The following is a 16,801-nucleotide window of genomic DNA, read 5'->3' as shown; positions in this document are numbered from 1 at the left end:
GGAGCGCCAGTTATTAAGCCCCATCAGTTCTGTAAATTCAAACTGAAATGGAGCTATTACTGGGGAGAGCTGATGTCCCAGTTCTTGTCTAATGTGGAAGAAAGATTTTCACCAAGAGGCAGTACAAAGATGGCAGATAACTTCATTAAAAAGAAATACAGTGTAAAGTGCTTATTGTAGAAAAATAGGGAGGAGTGGACTGATTGTGCATGAAAACAGCCTAAGAGTCCAGTGCAGGGAATTTTATTTTGGATTTCTTCACATTCCTGCCTCTGTCTCAAGTCTCCGCCTGTTTTCTTTGTCTGGTTTTCCTGCTACTGCCTTAGGTCCCCGACTTGCCCCACTTAGGCTTGTGGGACTTCCTCACTGTTGGTGGAGGTACATGTGTGGTGATCAATCCGAATCCACTCTGGCACCAGCCCCCCTCCTGCCATCCCAGGCAGGCTGACAGCAGTGACGTTTGTACCTACTGTGCCTGCCTATCTCTTTTGAATGTCCATCTCTGCCCTAATCTGTACTTACGGTTCCAGTTTTCTCTTAAGAATGTTCCCTTTGGCCTTCTTATGAGCATGTAGCTAGCAATATTCTGACATTTTTATTGCAGAGTGAATGATGATTGGGGCATGATAAGAGGAGTTCTAGGGTGTTTCTTTCTGCATAGGTACCTCTTCTCCCTCCTACCCACAATTGACAAATGCCCATCCACTCCGGCACTAGAGATGCTACTAATATGTGAATTTTTGATGGTCCCTTCTGGTGAGCCTTCCCAGACTTTCCCTTTTCCAGGAGCTCCCTCTCCTGTTCATGTCTAGTTATCTGTCTACTCTAACAGAGCCCACTATCCTGTGTCTTTCCCCAAAATAGTGAGGGAATGATTAGTTGGAAACCATAAGAAATGATATGCATGTAGATTAAAACTTTACAACTTACACAAATAAACACTCAAAATCATCCTTACACTAAAAATGCAAAACTATACAATTTCTAGAAGAAACTACAAGAAACGCTATGTGCCTTTGGGTTTGGTAATGAATTTTAACAAATGACACCAAAGGGTGATATACACAGAGGAAATGACAATGTGGATTTCTTAATATTTAAAGTTTATACTCTGGAAGAGACCTTGTTAAGTGAACAAAAAGACAAGCCACATATTGAAGAAAATATTTGCAAAATACAGATCTGAGAATTTGTATTCAAAATATATTTAAAAAATTGTTAAAACTAAACAATAAGTCAAACAGCCCAATTAAAAATGCACACAGATCTGAACAGACACCTGACCAAGTAAGATCTACAGATGGCAACTAAACATACAAAAAGATACTCAACATACTAGAGAACTGAAAACCACAATGAGATAGCACAGCTGGTCTATATCTCTTAGAACTGCTAAACTCTTCAAAAAATAACAAATTCCTGGAGGAAAAACAGAACTCTTTTCATTGCCGGTGGAACACAGTGTATAAGACCAAAATATGCCACCCCACAATATAATGGTAGGAAACCAGAATATGCCACCCCAAAATATGTCCCTTTGGCTTAAGAATTATTCCAAGCTGATTATTTTGAAAAAAAAAAATGCTAACAAAGGAAGTTCTGAAAACAGAGTAGAAGTTACCCTTGTGTAAGGAAAATTTACATCTATAAAGGAAATCACCATTTAAAAGCTACCTCTCTCGACACCAAGAAGAGAAGGATAAATAAATCACTAAAGAGTTTTATCAATGGAGAATGCATGGACTTAAGTCTGTATGACAAAACTTACCCTTGTCTACTGTGCTTTTGCTGGTTAACTCCCCACTACTGCACCTCAAATCTTCTTTAAGTTGAAGATAGTATTTATGCTTGAATTGAAAGCCACATGTTCTCGGAATTAGCCAACAGAAATGAGAACTTAGTTCACACGAAAGCCTGTACACAAGTGTGTATAGCTGATTTATGCATAATAGTCCAAAACTGGGACACAACCCCAATGGCCTTCAGTGGGTGAATCTCCAGAGCATCCTGGGGACTGACGCTGCCACACTTACTTGGAATGTGTGTAGCTTTCCAGAGAATGAGTTAAGGTGTGTGTTGAGGGGCTGGGAGCAAGCAGTGCTGGCACACCAGCAGAACTGAGGAGTTCAGTCTAGAGTTGGGTACATCTTGAGCTGAATCTCTAAGGCCTTCAGTCTTCCAGATCTGTTTCCCTCGGAAGCACTTAGGAGACAGGGCCCCCTGCAACAGGACAGCCCCCTGGGCCTGCGAAGGGGCATGTGTTTCCTCCTTAGGCATGGATGTGCCTTGTCCTCGCTTCTCCTACACTTAGAGTAACCTGTGAATAATTTGATGGGTGAAATAACCCATTGTCTGGAACACCATTTTTGGTGTGGATTTATGGGTGCCTATGTACCATGTGTATGTATGTAACATGTGACATGTAACCGTGCTCAAAAAGGTTAGAACTCACCCAGTCAGCTAGCGACTCCAGAATAATCAGACACATGTTCCCCCAAGGTACCACAAGATGGCAGCACATACACACAGCATTTCAAGCTCCTGCACACTGAGATGACGGCAATTAACCTGCTAATAATGCCCCTGCCATCCTGGAAATCCCCACACTTAAAAGGTTATGATGCCTGTTTCTATGATAACGTGTTGCAAACACATGCAGCATTTCTGAGGTAAATGAAGAGATTCAAAGGGTAACAGGAGATTATGTAGTTCAGAATTCTTCATCTTTTTTAAAAAAATTTATTTATTTATTTATTTTTAATAGAGACAGGGTCTCACCACGTTGCCCAGGCTAGTCTTGAATTCTTGGGCTTAAGCGATCCTCCCACCTCGGCCTCCCAAAGGGCCGGGATTACAGGCGTGAGCCACTGAGTGTGGCCAGAATTCTTCACCTTTTGGTAAAGAGTGTGTATGTTGCACCTGAAGCCAGAAGTCAATGATACTCGATGAAAGGGTTTGTTCAGCGCAGATGACCGACTTGGGTTCACGGCTTGCATGTGTTATAATTGCTGCTGTTGACTTCCTGAAAATTTAGACGATGTTGGGCACATGATCGATGCCTTACATGAATGGTCGCATTAAACTTTACTGCAGCCGTCTGTCATAGTGATTATTATCCTCATTTTACAGATGGGGAAAGAAAGGATTAGACCTTCAGGAACCTGGGTAATGGCACGCACAGCGAGTAGAGGCAGAGAGAACCTGCTTCCCGGGCGGCCCACGCTCCCCCGGCACGCAAGGCTCCCTCTAGGCGGCGCGCGTCTCAGCTTTTACTGCGGAAGTCTCGGTTATATGATTATGTATATCCTCAATCCTACACCAGTTGAGGCTGACCCTTAGCTTGGAATTAGTAAGAACAGTAATTAGCAATTTATTATCAGAAAACAGTTCATAAGATGATCGGCCGCAGTCTCTTTGCTGCACATCTTTCTCATCTCGACAGGACAGCCACAGGGAACCCCGGTCCTCCCCCCACCCAGGCTCAGCAGTTCATGCTTAGCCACCCAGCTCAGGCACAGATGCGACATTCAGCTTAGGATCGGGTAAACAGGCAGAGCTCGCTCTCTCTCTCTCTCTTTTTTTTTGAGACACAGTCTCTCTCTTATTGCCCAGGCTGGAGTGTAATGGTGCGATCTCGGCTCACCACAACCTCTACCTCCCGCGTTCAAGCGATTCTCCTGTCTCAGCCTCCCGAGTAGCTGGGATTACAGTTACGCACCACCACGCCTGGCTAATTTTGTATTTTTAGTAGAGATGGGGTTCCTCCATGGTCAGGCTGGTCTCGAACTCCAGACCTCAGGTGGTCCGCCGGCCTCGGCCTCCCAAAGTGCTGGGATTACAAGCATGAGCCACTGTTCCTGGCCTTTTTTTTCTTTCTTTCTTTCTTTCTTTTTTTAATGTGGAAATTCCAAATCCTATCAGAGCATATTTGGCATGTGATTTTTTTTTTTTTTTTTTGAGACAGGGTCTCATTCTGTCGCCCAGGCTGGAGTGCGGTGGTGCAATCATGGATCACTGGAGCGTCAAACTCTTGGGATCAAGCGATCCTTCCACCTCAGCCTCCTGAGTACCTAAGACTATACGCAAGCACCACCACACCCCACTCGTTTTTATTTTTTTATTTTTTTTATTTTTATTTTTTTTGTAGAGACAGAGTCTCGCTTTGTTGCCCAGACTGGTCTTGAACTTCTGGCCTCAGGTGACCCTCTGGGCCTCCCAAAGCACTGGGTTTACAAGCATGAGCCACCATGCCAGGACTAATATCTCTAATTTTTTTTAATTGTTTTTAAAATAATGAGACCGAGTTTCACCATGTTGCTCAGACTGTTCTCAAACTCCTAGGCTCAAATGATCCATCCACCTTGGCCTCCCAAAGTGCTAGGGTTACAGTTGTGAGCCACTGTGCCCAGCCAGCATCTCTAATTTTTGACAAGCAGACTTTTGGTACGCGATTTACCTAAGTTGTGTAAAGTTATATTCAACGTTATCTCTCTTTTACAAATCAGGAAAACAGGGTATCATTAACTTTCCTAAGTGATATATTTAGGGGGAAAATGAATTTAGCAAAGCGGAGGTCTTTTGTGTCCTTTTACAGATAGTAAAATGGCATCTAGGAGAATGGGAGGTTGAAGGGAACTGTCATAGATTTGGGGCCAACTGAGGCATGACCATGAGGGACCTTAGGTGCTGCTTGCTTTCCCCAGCCAGGTTCAGCTGTGTGGCTGCAGATTCAGACTTGGAGGTGAGATGAAAATAATAAGAGGGATGTGATGGAGCAAGGCAGGGCAAGGGCCTTGAGCACACACAAGGAAGAGATTCCAGCAGCTGACAGTCTCATTACAGCTGGCAGGGCAGTCAGTGAGAGCATGAGATGAGGTGGATCATGGGCAGAGAAGCTGGGATGGATGCACTGGTGGCCTCAGCGCAGGAAAGGTGCCAGAGGGAGTGAACAGTGGAGGGGAATGGGACGCATGCCATTTCCGTTATGGAAAGGGTGTCGCTATTTGACAGGACAGCTCTGGGATATGACCACGGGAGTGAAAGGCTGGGGAGATGACAGGATCACTGGCAGGAAACTGAGAGGCCAATATTTTGGAAATATTATTTACAAAGCTACTGATATAACCAAGGACAGGAAAGTGTTAGAGAAAGTGGCAATGATTCAGAAAGTGAAATCTCCAAGGAAGAATGTTTGTACTCAGGCTTTGGTAGATGAAGGTAACCACAGGGTGTGGGAGAAACAGTTTGTCATGAGAAGGAGGGAGAATGTTCCAGGAAAGCAGCAATGACTGGCAGAAAAGACACTCACCCCACCCACCCCACCCTCAAGCACACAGATATTCAAAAAGCACAGGGAAGAAAACATTCCCATTTTGAGAGAGCCGTAGGGGAAAGTGTGGTTTCACACAGAGCTGCAAAGTCCAGTGTGGCAGCCACCAACCACATGTGGCTACCGAGCACTTGAAATGTGGCTCCTGTGATGAGGGACTGAATTTTTAATTGAATTTAATTCCAATTAACTAAAAAGTGAGACAGTAGAAAATATTTTTCTGTTAATCACAGCTTTATTGGTTTGGTAGGAATTCATTTCACTTTAACCATGAAGCCAAACTGGCCAGGTGCAGTGGCTCACGCCTGTAATCCCAACACTTTGGGAAGCCAAGGCAGGAGGATCACTTGAGGCCACGAGTTCAAGACCAGCCTGGGCAACATAGCAAGACCCCATATCTTAAAAAAAAAAAATTAGGCCCAGTGCGGTGGCTCACACTTGTAATGCCAGCACTTTGGGAGGCCAAGTCAGGCGGATCAGAGTGCAAGACCAGCCTGGCCAACATGGTGAAACCCCATCTCTACTAAAAATACAAAAATTAGCCAGGCGCAGTGGCATGTGCCTGTAATCCCAACTACCCGGGAGGCGGAGGTTGTGGTGAGCCAGGATGGCACCACTGCACTCTAGCCTGGGCTACAGAGTGAGACCCCATCTCAAAAATAAATAAACTAATAATAATAAATAAATAATTAGTTGGGCATGGTGGCATGCTTCTGTAGTCCCAGCTACTCAGGAGGCTGACACGGAAGGATCCCTTGAGCCCAGTAGATCGAGGCTACAGTGAGCTATGACCATGCTACTGCACTCTTGCCTTGGTGACAGAGCAGACGCTGTCTCTAAAAAAAAAAAGAAGGAGTCATTCCCATTCTGTCTTCCACCAGAGACCTACACACCACCACTTGTGCTGCCACCATGTCTCTAGTGATCTCTGAGAAGTCCCAGCATATTTTGTGAATACTCAACACCAACATTGATGGGTGTCGGAAAACAGCTTTTGCCACCATTGCCATCAAGGGCGTGTGTTGAAGATCTGCTCCTGTGGTGTCGAGGAAAGCTGGCATTGACCTCACTGAGAGGCCAGGAGAACTCACTGAGGATAAGGTGGATGTGTGATCACCACTATGCTGAATCCATGACAGCCCAAGATCCCAGACTGGTTCTCAAACAGACAGAAAGATGTAAAGGATGGAAAATACAGCCAGGACCTGGCCAATGGTCTGGATAACAACCTCTGTGAGAACCTGGAGCAACTGAAGAAGATTTGAGCCTATAGAGGGCTATGCCACTTCTGGGGCCTTCATGTCCCAGGCCAGCACAGCAAGACCACTGGCCGCTGTGGCCATACCATGGGTGTATCTAAGAAGAAATAAGTTTGGCCAGGCGCGGTGGCTCACGCCTGTAATCCCAGCACTTTGGGAGGCCGAGGCGGGCAGATCACAAGGTCAGGAGATCGAGACCATCCTGGCTAACACAGTGAAACCCCATCTCTACTAAAAATACAAAAAATTAGCCGGGCGCGGTGGCAGGCGCCTGTAGTCCCAGCTACTCGGGAGGCTGAGGTAGGAGAATGGCGTGAACCCTTGAGGCGGAGCTTGCAGTGAGCCGAGATTGCGCCACTGCACTCCAGCCTGGACAACAGAGCAAGACTCTATCTCAATAAAGAAAAAAAACAAGTTTGTAGGCCTTGTTTGTTAATAGTTTATATACCTAAACAAAATAAAATAAAAATTAAAAAATTTTAAAAAAGTCAAACTATCATGTGCTCTACACATAAAATACACACCAGATTTTAAAGACAGTATGGAAGAAAAAAGATGTAAAATATCTTTTAACATTTCTATATTTTTTGCATGTTGCAGTGTTTTGGGTTATATAAAATATGTTTTTTGTGTTGGATTTATTGGGCTACATAAAATATATAGTTGAAATTAATTTCACCTGGTTCTTTTTACTTATTTTAATAGGGCTACTAGAAAATTTAGCTGGGTGAGGTGGTTCACACCTGTAATCCCAGCACTTTGGGAGGCCAAGGTGAGTGGATCATTTGAGCTCAGGAATTCAAGAGTACCGTGGGCAACATGGCGAGACCTTATTTCTACAAAAAAATACAAAATTAGCTGGGCGTGGTGGCAAGTAACTGTAGTCCCAGCTACTCAGGAGGCTGAAGTGGGAGAATCACCGGAGCCTGGGAAGTTGAGGCTACAGTGAGCTGTGATCGTGTCGCTGCCACAAAACAAACAAACAAAAAGAAAATTTAGAACACATCTAGGGTTACAGTAGACTTCTATTGGGCAGTGCTGGCCTAGAGAAAGAAGATGAAGGGAATGTGTAGAGAGAAGAGGTGGATGAGGACATTTAGCTGATAATTCACCGAGCAGCACAGAGGATAGCCTGCACGGGATGGTGAGAGCTGGAAGACGGGCTCAGAGAGGAAGAAGCACAAATGTATGGGACAAGTGTCTCAGGGCTGAGGGATCTCAGCCTGGGATTTTCGTGGTGCCTGAAATAAGCAGAGATCAGAGTCATAAAGAGGTTAAGTCCTGATTTTCTCAGTGGTGACCAAGTTGTGACCAGAAGCAGGGAGGAGGTCCAGTTCTAGCCAGAGATTCCAATTTATGCTGGAGAAAAGAAATATTTTGAAGGAAGCACCCTACAGGATTTGCTAATGAATCGGAAGTTGGGAATTAAAGTCAAAGAATCAAGGGTGGGCCGGGAGCAGTGGCTCATGCCTGTAATCCCAGCACTTTGGGATGCCGAGGCAGGCAGATCACTTGAGGTCAGGAGTTCGAGGCCAGCCTGGCCAACATGACGAAACCCTGTCTTTACTAAATATACACAAATTAGCCAGGCATGGTGGCACTCGAGAGGCTGAGGCAGTAGAATCCTGATAAAGAGGGGGAGTTGCAGTGACCAAGTCGTGCCATGATCCAGATGGGTGAAAAAAAAAAAAAAAAAAAAGAAGCAAAAATGACTAAAGATTTGACCTGAGCAACTGGAAGGATGGAGCACCTGTTATGCGGAAGACTGCAAGTAGAATGTTTGAGAAGAAGGGGTTGCACGTGAGTTCATACTGGGATATGTTAAGTTTGAGAGACCTGCTAGACCACCTGCTAGATTCTGAGTAGGCAGTTGTCTAATAGGGGTCTGCAGCTCACAGGAGAGATGAGGCTGCAGGTATAAATCTGAGGGTCTATACCACATAGATGGTATTTAAAGCTATGCAACTTGACTTCTGAAATTAAAAGAATTATAGATCAATCCACAGTCATCTCCCTGTCGCTTGCTGAACAACAAAGGTATAACTAACACCCAATTCATTCTTAAGGGTGCATTTTTTTGCAGATGTGTATTCCTATAGATATTTGGCTCAATCTAACATTACAGTCAATGTGTATGCCCTAGATAAATACCAGCTGACAGAGTATAAGAATTCAGAAGCCAGACTGGGCTTTCTACATTTCATAATATAGAAACCCTACAGCAGCTGCTCATCAAGAGCTTTCTACCCTCTGCTCACAAGTTGCTCTTGCCTCATTGCAGACATTTCCCTACATACCTAGAATTTTGTTTACCATGAACAGAATGTTGGGTAAGAGTCTCTTGAGCTGAAACAGTTACACCCCCGCAGCTGGGGTAAGCTGTTCCTTCTGCATTAGGCCAAAGGGTGAGCAAGCAATTCTCCCACCTAGACCCACAGCATAGAGAACCCTGTACAGAAATTACCCAACAACGCACACTGAAAAAATAAAAAAGGTGGTGGGGGGGAAATTGCGTCAAATGAATCCTTCTTCCCCTTTGTAGTTCCTTGGTTAGCTAAGAAAACACAAATAAACTCTTCATTATCACCGTTTAACCCTGGACTTGTTCTGCTTTCCACTTCCCTCAGGAAGCCCACACCTCCTGATACAACCCGTACCACGGTTGCCTTCCCCTCCTGGATGTCACAGAGGAGGCATTTAAAAATGGCTCCCAGCCGGCATGGTGGCTCATGCTTAGCACATTAGGAGGCCGAGACAGGAAGATTGCTTGAGGTCAGTAGTTCAAGACAAACCTAGGCAACATATGGAGACCCTGTCCCTATTTTTTTAATGTTAAAAAAAATTAATTTAATTAAATAAAAATGGTTCCCAAGTCAAAGAGAATAAAGAACCACAGAAGTTAGGTGTTAGATGGTCATCACTGAATTACTGATTTTACTGATAAGGAAATTGAAACCCAGAGAATTGAACTAACTTGCTCAAGCTCAAAACTGGTTAGGAGCAGATTCAGAACCAGTGTCCTGGCGTTTCCCTACTTTTTTTTTTTTTTTTTTTTTTTGCTTTCTCTTTTAACTTTTTGTTATGGAAAATTTCAAACACATGCAAAGGTAGGCAGAATATATACTCATCACTCAGCTACAATTATAACAATTACCAACAAGTTGCCAGAATCCTTTTATCTATCCTCTCTTTTTTGTACCGGATTGTTTTAAAGCAAATCCAAGATACTTGAACTTCTATTAAATGGGATGGAAACAAATAAAAGACAAAACACTTTTTAAAATCCAAGATAGTATATCATTTCTCTTGTAAATACTTTAGCATGCTTCTCTAACTGATAAGAATATTTTAAAAAGAAAAACACAAGCCATCAAACACTCAATAAAGCTAACACCCAATAAAGCTAACAACAATCCCTTTAATATCACCTACTATCTGTCCATATTTTTTTTTGTTTTGAGATGGAGTCTCGCTCTGTCGCTGTGGCTGCAGTGCCACAGTGCGATCTTGGCTCACTGCAACCTCTGCCTCCCGGGTTCAAGCGATTCTCCTGCCTCAGCCTCCTGGGTTCAAGCAATTCTCCTGCCTCAGCCTCCCAAGTAGCTGGGACTACAGGCGCACACCACCATGACCGGCTAATTTTTTGTATTTTTAGTACAGATGGGGTTTCACTGTGTTAAACGCCAGGATGCATATTTATTTATCTGATTATCTCAGGACTATCTTTTTATAATTGGTTTGTTTGAATCAGGATTAGAAAGGTCCATACATTGCATTTGGTTATTATATCTCTTAAGTCTCTTTTTTTCCATAGCAATCTTACATCTCTTTTTGTTTTAATGCCATTGGTTTTTTGGAGAGGATGAATCAATTACCTTCTAGAATGTTCCGTGTTCTGAGTTTGGCTTTTTGCTCCCTATGGTGTCATCTGCATCCTATAGTACTCTGTCCCCTGTATTTGCTGTACATTGGAAAGTCAGGTCTAAAGACTTGTTCAGATTCAGCTTTTTAGGGAAGAAGAACTGATAAAAGATATTGTGCTTTTGCTATGGCTACCCATCTGGATGGCTCATTGCTATATTTGGTGATGCTAGGGCCAAATGCTCAGCAGGTTCCGGTGTTGTGAGCCTGATCTCTTCATCATAAAGTTCCCTGTAAACTTTTCACATTGTGGTTCTAGCATCTCCTGATGATCATTATTTACATTCATTGTTTCATTCATGCCTGCAAGATGATTTTTTTAAAAATTCTATCATTCTTTTTGCTTCTATTATAGAATTCTTCTATAAGGGAAAACTTTTCCTTATCACTGACTTGGTGTTTTTGAAATACAGCTGATGCGGGGCACAGTGGCTCATGCCTGTAATCCCAGTACTTTGGGAGGTCAAGGTGGGTGGATCGCTTTGAGTCCAGGAGTTCGAGATCAGCCTGGGCAACATGTCAAAACCCCATCTTTACAAAAAAATACAAAAGGTAGCCAGGCCTGGTGGTGCATGCCTCTCATCCCAGTTAGTCAGGAGGCTGTGGTGGGAGGATCATCTGATCCTGTGAAGTTGAGGCTGCAGTGAGCCATGATTGCAGCACTGCACTCCAGGTTGGTCAACAGAATGAGCCCCTGAAGAAAGGAAAGAAAGGGAAGAAAGATGAAAGAAAGGAAGGGAAGGGAGAAGGAAGAAAGCAAGGAAGGAAAGAAGGGAAGGAAGGGAGAGAGAGACAGGAAAGAAGCAAGGGAGCTAATACAGAAAGGCAGGATAAATGCTTCATTCTGTCCCTTTATTTCTCAATTGTCAAACAACTGACCTATTCCCTGGAAAATTCTAGTGGTGACAAATGCAGGGGGTCTTGCTGTTGTTTCATTTTGTAATTTTGTCATTATGATATGTTTCAGTCTATTGTAAACATCTGTTTTGGTGCTAAAACTTGTCCCGTCGTAGGTGAGTCGGTTCCGGGTTCCTTTGACTTCATCCTATTAGTGTTTGATACCTTCCTTGCTTTCGACATGATAAGCGGTCCAGTGCTCACCTCATTCGTGCCCTGCCCTAGACCTGTGAAAATCTACTTTCCTGCTGGTCCAGAGTGACTGATGTGCCATTCCACAGCCTCCCTGTTCCTTGGACTTATTTGCGTCACCGTCGCTGGCAAAGAGCTGTGGTCATTAGAAGTTGATTTTATTAGGCTGTGCACAGTGGCTCACACCTGTAATCCCAGCACTTTGGGAGGCTGAGGCAGGTGGATCACGAGGTCAGGAGTTCCAGATCAGCCTGGCCAACATGATGAAACCCTGTCTCTACCAAAAAATACAAAAATTAGCCAGGCATGGTGGCATGCGTCTATAATCCCAGCTACTCGGGAGGCTGAGGCAGGAGAACTGCTTGAACTCCAGAGGCGGAGGTTGCAGTGAGCCGAGATCGCGCCATTGTACTTCAACCTGGGCAACAAGAGCAAGAGCAAGACTCCATTTGAAAAAAAAAAAAAACAACTTGGTTTCATTGGCCAAGCATGGCAGCTGACGCCTGTAATCCCAGCACTTTGGGAGGCTGAGGCAGGAGGATGGCTTGAGCTCCCGGCATCAAGGCTGCAGTGAACCATGATCATGCCACTGCAGTCCAGCCTGGGTGACAGAGTGAGATCTTGTCTCAGAGAGAGAGAGAGAGAGATTGACAGAGAGAGAGAGAGATTGAGAGACTGACGCTCAAACAGATGATTCACACAGATGGAGGCAGGATTCCAATGTATTGCATGTTGCAGCTGTTGAGCTTCATGAGGGGGTAACCACGTGCTCACCACTGAGCCTCCAGTGCCTAGCCATGACTTGGTAAAATTCTGTCTAGTAGGTATCTCTGCGTTATATAAAATCATGAGCAATTCCTGTACCCCAAATAGTGCCCCACAGGGAAACTGGGAACTCAACAATACAAGCTGTAGCACTTCCCTGCCCATACTTGACCTAGTCCAGTACAGGATTCACTGCCAGAGTCACAGCAAAGGAGTCATAGCTTCTGCATTTTTGGCATCAGTAGTCATTGGCTTCCTTATTTCCTAATGTTTCCCAAACTTAAAAATAATTAGTTACAAGAGGTATAAACATTTTGGGGACTCCTCTTTGAGCCAGTCATCTCACTAAGACTTGCTAGTGGAGTTGTTGGTCCAGACTCCACACACTTTGGTGACAACCATGAAATGCTTTCAGAGGGGAAGGTGGGTGGCATGCCCTGTAGTCCCAGCTACTTGCGGGGCTGAGGTGGGAGGACTGCCCAACACATGGACCTTGGGGAATCTTCCAGGACACACCCACCAGTTCTAAGAAGGGACCAGCTGGGAATTTATGCATCTCTGGGATATTTCCTAAGACAACAGAGGCTGAGGCAAGGTGCACAAATTCTGTATCTCTGGCAGAGCCCTCCACGTGAAACTGCCTTTGCAAAATTACACAGTCAGATAAATCTGACATAGCTCACTTCATCTTTCCTCTAACCTCCAAGCTGTTCTTGGTCATTTCTGGACATAAGCCAAACTAACTTTGGGAGACGTTTAGTTTATAGTTTAACCTTAGCCTACCAAAGCCCTTCCCAAAACTAAATCACCTTTGTAAAACTAATGAAAGGCCGCAAGATGAGGAGAATGAGAAGGGCCTGAATTCTGCTAAAATGTAGACATAAAGGATAAACAGCCATTGTTCCGGAGGTCACAGATTTGCAACTTCCCCAATTTCTCTTGTAGATAATATCACTATTGTAGAACCTAAGATTGGTCTTTTGAGGTGTCTTTTCAGACTTCCACACTACTGACAATTGGCTAACTCCACCCAGACTCATGACTAACCAGTCCTCTGGGACCCCCACCCAGAGGCAACCATTTTCCATGCCCCTGTGATGGCATCTCCAGCCAATCAGTAGCATTCCCTAGTCCCCTGCCCACCAAACTATCCTTGAAAACCCCTAAACTCAAAGCCTTCACAGGGATCAGTTTGAACAATAACTCCATCTCCTGTGTGGTGGTGGGTCTTGCATCAATTAAACTCTTCACTGCAACACCGTGGTCTCAGTGAATTGATTTTGTCTGTGCAGGGGGGAGGACAAGCCCATTAGGCAATTACAAAAACATGCTGGGAGCCTGGGCACCTCTGCCTCCGCTATGCGCATGGCCACTTCCTTCTAACACCAAGCCTGGGATATCTTCATCACACGCATTCCCCAAACCTTGGCCCTTTCCTCATAGAACAACCTTGCTGAAAGTCAATGGAGACAGACTGTCATTTCTATCTCAACTAGAGACACTTGTTGACACAAGAAACTATGCTTCTAAAGATCACTTACAGAGTTGGTTTCTAGAAACTTGGAGACCACTTACCCATTGGGTATGTTTGTTGTTGTTTGTTGTTGTCTCACTCTATTGCTTAGGCTGGAGTGCAGTGGCATGACCTTGGCTCACTACTACCTCTGCCTCCCAGGTTCAAGAGATTCTCCTGCCTTAGCCTCTCGAGTAGCTGGGATTACAGGCAAGTGCCACCACACCTGGCTAATTTTGTATTTTAGTAGAGATGTTGACCAGGCTGGTCTCAAACTCCTGACCTCAAGTCATCCACCCACCTTGGCCTCCCAAAGTGCTGGGATTACAGGTGTGGGCCACCAGGCCTGGGCTTCATCATGATTTTAATTTGCATTTCGTTAATGGCAAATGATGTTGAATATCTTATCATGTGTTTATTGATATTCTTATATCATCTTTAATATATATCCTCATATCTTTTGCTCATTTTTAAACTGAATTTTCATTTTTTTTTCTTGGTTTTGTTTTATGACAAGATCTTGCTCTGTCACCCAGGCTGAAGGGCAGTGGCACAATCACAGCTCACTACAGCCTCGAACTCCTGGGCTCAAGTGATCCTCCCACTCAGTAGTAGTTGGAACTACAGGCATCACTGCACCTGGCTATGACTGTTGAATTTTCAGAGTTCGTTGTCAGAGATTTGTTTTGCAAATATTATCTCTCACTTTGTAAACTTGTCTTTTTATTTTATTTTTGAGACAGGGTGTTACTCTGTTGCCCAGACTGGAGTGCATGGGCACAATCTCGGCTCATTGTAGCCTCAACCTCCAGGGCTCAAGTGATCCTCCCACCTCAGCCTCCTGAGTAGATGGGACTACAGGCGTGTGCCATCACACCTAGCTAATTTTTGTATTTTTTGTACAGATGAGGTTTCACCCCATTGCGCAGGCTGGTCTTGAACTCCTGGACTCAAGCAATCTGCCCACCTCAGCCTCCCAAAGTGCTGGGATTACAGGCGTGAGCTACTATGCCTAGCCCTTTTTGTCCTTTTAACAGGTCTTTCACGGAGCAACAGTTTTACATTTTTACATAGTCCAATTTACTGATTTTTGAATTTTATGAATAGTACTTTTGGTGTCATGTCTCAGAGTTCTTTACCAAGCCTTAGGTCCTGAAGATACTCTCTTTATCTTCTTTTTTTTTGGAGACAGGGTCTTGCTGTTACCCAGGCTGGAATGCAGTGGCACAATCATGGCTCACTGCAGCCTTAACCACCTGGGTTCAAGCAATCCTTCTGCCTCAGCCTCCGGAGTAGATGGCACCATAGGTGCACGCTATCTTGCTGGGCTAATATTTTAAATTTTTGTAGCGATGAGATCTTGCTGTGTTGCTCAGACTGGTCTTCATCTCAAAGTTCTGGGATTACAAGTGTGAACCACCACACCCAGCCTGTTATCTGCTAAAAGACTTGGGGTTTTATATTTTAATCTATGATCTGAGTTACTTCTTGCATAGGTGTAAAATTTAGGCCAACATTCATTCTCGTGGCATTGGATGTCCCATTGCTCCAACCTTTTTTTTTTTTGAGACAGGGTCTCAGTCTGTTGCCCAGGCTGGAGTGCAATGGCACAATCTTGGCTCACTGCAACCTCCACCTCCTAGGTTCAGGTGATTCTCATGCCTCAATCTCCTGAGTAGCTGGAATTACAGATGCATGCCACCACTAACTTTTATATTTTTAGTATAGATAGGATTTTGCCATGTTGGCCAGGCTGGTCTTGAACCCCTGACCTCAAGCGATCCACTCACCTCGGCTTCCCAAAATGCTGGGATTACAGGCGTGAGCCACCACGCCTGGCCGCTCCAGCATCATTTCTTGAAAAGACTATCCTTCTTTCAATCCTTCACTGAATTGCCTTTGCATGTTTGTCAAAAAGCATTTGGCTGTGCTTGTGTGGATTTTTCTATTTTGGGCCACTGATCTATGTATCTATCCTTCCGCCAGTACCAAAGTTTTGAGTCCTGTAGTTATATAAGTTTTAAAATCAGGTAGAGTGATTCCTCCCACTTGCTCCTTGTTCAAAATTGTTTTTAGCTATTCTAGTTCCTTTGCCTCTCCAAATAAATTTTAGTTTTTTTCACCCAGGCTGGAGTGCAGTGACACGATCTCGGCTCACTGCAACCTCCAACTTCCAGGTTCAAGTGATTCTCCTGCCTCCACCTCTCGAGTAGCTGGGATTACAGGCGCCCCCCATGCCCGGCTAATTTTGTATTTTTAGTACAGATGGGGTTTCACCGTGTTGGCCAGGCTGGTCTGGAACTCCTGACCTCCGGTGATCTGCCTGCCTCAGCTTCCCAAAGTGCTAGGATTACAGGCATGAGCCACTGCACTCGGCCCCTGCTATGTTCTTAATATAGCAAATTAGTCCAACACTGATCAGACTCTCAAGCGTATTCTTCTGGCATTTGAGAAAGTATCAAGTTATTTAAAAATATTTAAAATATTTAAAAGTTATTTAAAAATATCGAGCAACTACCCTAACACACATAACATAAAGCTATACTAATCGCATGGATGACTCCCAGGCACCACACACTGAGACAGAACTTGGGAGGAGGTGGGATGGGAGCAGGTTTGGTAGAAGGAAGGAGGAAGCAAGAGCTTTGTTCAGGTATGTTAAGTGTGAGATGCTTATTAGACCTTAAAGTGGAGATGGGGACACAGCTGGATGTATGAATCCAGAACTTATTTGAGAGACCTGGTCTGCAGAGAGACATATTTAAAACTGTGGGATGCCACCGAACTTTTGCTGAGCTTTTATTGCTTTCTTCCTGTTAAATTAAGTAGTTTGGCTTTGCAAGTAAGCTTCAGAAGGTCACCCATCCTATCCACATTTCTATTTTCATATTTAGGTAAATTTAGTAGAGGACTAGATAAATTATA

At 44.2% G+C, this 16,801-nt stretch overlaps 1 pseudogene; it reads left to right on the top strand.

Moving 5' to 3' along the window:
- Positions 1-6,241: 6,241 nt before the first annotated feature.
- On the top strand, positions 6,242-6,699 carry LOC116460783 (small ribosomal subunit protein uS13-like; annotated as a pseudogene).
- The last annotated feature ends 10,102 nt before the right edge of the window (positions 6,700-16,801 follow it).

The sequence above is a fragment of the Hylobates moloch genome, unplaced genomic scaffold (genome assembly GCF_009828535.3).
Source record: "Hylobates moloch isolate HMO894 unplaced genomic scaffold, HMol_V3 SCAFFOLD_21, whole genome shotgun sequence".
Lineage (NCBI taxonomy): Eukaryota > Metazoa > Chordata > Mammalia > Primates > Hylobatidae > Hylobates > Hylobates moloch.
The sequence above is the reverse complement of the archived record's forward strand: the minus strand, read 5'-3'. Positions and strand labels throughout refer to the sequence as shown.